Source organism: Arachis ipaensis, chromosome B05 (assembly GCF_000816755.2).
Source record: "Arachis ipaensis cultivar K30076 chromosome B05, Araip1.1, whole genome shotgun sequence".
In the NCBI taxonomy this organism is placed as follows: Eukaryota; Viridiplantae; Streptophyta; class Magnoliopsida; order Fabales; family Fabaceae; genus Arachis; species Arachis ipaensis.
Genome location: NC_029789.2, coordinates 36,316,534 through 36,319,029, shown reverse-complemented (window position 1 = coordinate 36,319,029; position 2,496 = coordinate 36,316,534).

Here is a 2,496-nt window from a genome sequence, read left to right as displayed (position 1 = left end):
ATCTAAATATTTTATTTTAATTTTAATTTTATTCTTTGAAAAGGAGTTAATTTTCTCACAAAAATATAAAAATTCCAAATACTCTTAAAAGTAGAAGTGTTCATAAATCGAATCAGATTAAATTTGAGTAAATTCTTGATCTGATCCACACTTAAATCTACAGATCAGATCAAGTATTGAGATTTTTTATCGTTGGATTTGATTCGATCTTATCTGACAAATTTTGGATCGATTGGATGGTCGGATCTAGTTTTGAAAAATAAATTATAATAAAAATGAATCAATAAAATTGAAAAAATCCCAAAATTTGAAGTTGAAACCCTAAATTCAAATATAGTTTAATATTTGCCAAAAAAAATGGCAGGTAGAACATTAACACCAATGACAACAGAAAAAAAGAAAACCAGCCAAAGAAGAAGAGAAGCCACCAACAGCCAGAACAGAAAAGTCATGCAGAATTAGTACTATGTAGGACAGAAGCAAAATGAGGACATCGCTACAATGGCGTAGTCGTGTAGCTTGGTGGTGTAGGAAGAACCCAAAAATCAAAGAACAAAGGCGACAAATGAAGGTTTATGGGGCATAGATGAACAAACGATAATGGTGGTCAATGAATTCGTGATTCGTNNNNGACGTTGAGACGGACAATGGTGGTTGGTTTGGTAAGGAGAAGGAGTGATAATGGTGGTTAGTAAGGTTTAGTGAGGAGAGGGAGAGTGAGTGAGTAAGGGTGTCAAAGAGGTTAGAAGTGCATTGGAGGTGCTGAAGAATGAGAGAAAATAAGAAATTATGGTTAAGGTTACATTTTATATTTTTTAATTTATAATTTTTTTATTTGCGGATCTGCATATCAGATCCGGCGATCCGCATATACAAAGCTAAAATCCGCTATTTTATCCTATTTATGTGCTTATCGAATTGGATCGAATCCGATTTGATGGTCTTGTGGATTGAATCTTAGACCATCTCCAGTAGGGAACTCATCTCAGTCCCTATTTATGGCCCACCTGTCATAAAAAGTAACTCCACATCAGCTTTTGCGTCATAAACGGTAAATAGGAACTCAAAGCATCTCTCTCTTCTCCATTAGGAGGAACTAACTTTAGTCTGTTGTGGTCCCACTTAATTAATTAATTAAAATACTTAAAATTAATGTAATTAATTTTTTTAATAATATTATTTAAATTTATAAATTTAAAAATAATTCACTATTAAAAGATATTAATATTAAATAAATTCATATATAATAATAATACACAATATATAATTCAAGATTATACTAATTTATAGTTTTGTGTTTACAATTGCTAATTTTAATAATATCGTTAGCATTTTAAATTTTAAAAATAAAAATAACTAACTCAACTAAGAATTATTTTGTAAGGTGTAAAAATTAAATTTATTTTTTAATGTAAGTAAATTTAATTAATTATAATTTAATATAATAATATAAATAATATTCAATATTAATTATGATATAAATAATTAATATAAATCATTAATTAAATAAAAATTTAATTATTTAATCTAATTAATTATTTTTTAAATAATTAATATAAATTATTTATTAAATAAAAATATAATTATTTAATATAATTTTTATTATAATTATTACTAATTTAATTATTATTTCATTATTTAATATAATTATTTAATTATTTCAGATTTTATATTATTATTTTTTAAAATAACTTGCCAAATGGCAAGTTATTATTGGTTAACGTGAGTCCCTGTTTAGAGGGACTCCCTCACCTTGAGACTCGTGCGGGAACTCATTCCTTCTCTCCTCCAATGGTTAGAGTTCCTATGTGTCAGAAAAAAGTGAAAGAGGAACTCACCATTGTAGGTGCTCTTATCCTTAAAATTCGGATCGGATCCGGATAAATACCGCGGATTTGTGGATCATATCTGATACGTGAACACACCCCTATCTAAAAGTAAAAAGTCTAAAAAACTTAAATAACTACAAGTTATTCTCATTCTTCTCTTCTCCCCTACCTCACGCTCTAAATCTCCCTCATCTCCACAGTGCTCGAAGTCTCGCACTGCGTCCTTTACCTTGCTTTCCTACCACACCTCCGCTTATTCTTCCCTCCATCCCCACCAAGCTTTCGACCTCCACCCCTTTCTCCTTCACTACCACTCTTCCGCCACTAAATCCTATATTACCACACCTCTTACCCCCACATCTCCTCTTGTACAATTCTCACCCACCACGTGTGTACTTTCTATATACATACATATATATAGAATTCATTTTGCTCTCTCTATGATTCTCCAAATCTGCCACAACAACGAACTCTTCTAATTTGTTATCCTTTCAATTGGAAAATTGTCCACCATTGTCTTTCTCTCCTCAATGTCCTTGTTTTTTGCTTTTTAGATATATGATAATGTTATCTTTACCTCTACCACTTTTTTTATGTCACCTCTAACAAATATGATAATAATGAACCTGATTTTCTATTTTTTTTTCTTTAATTTAGGTTTGTTTGT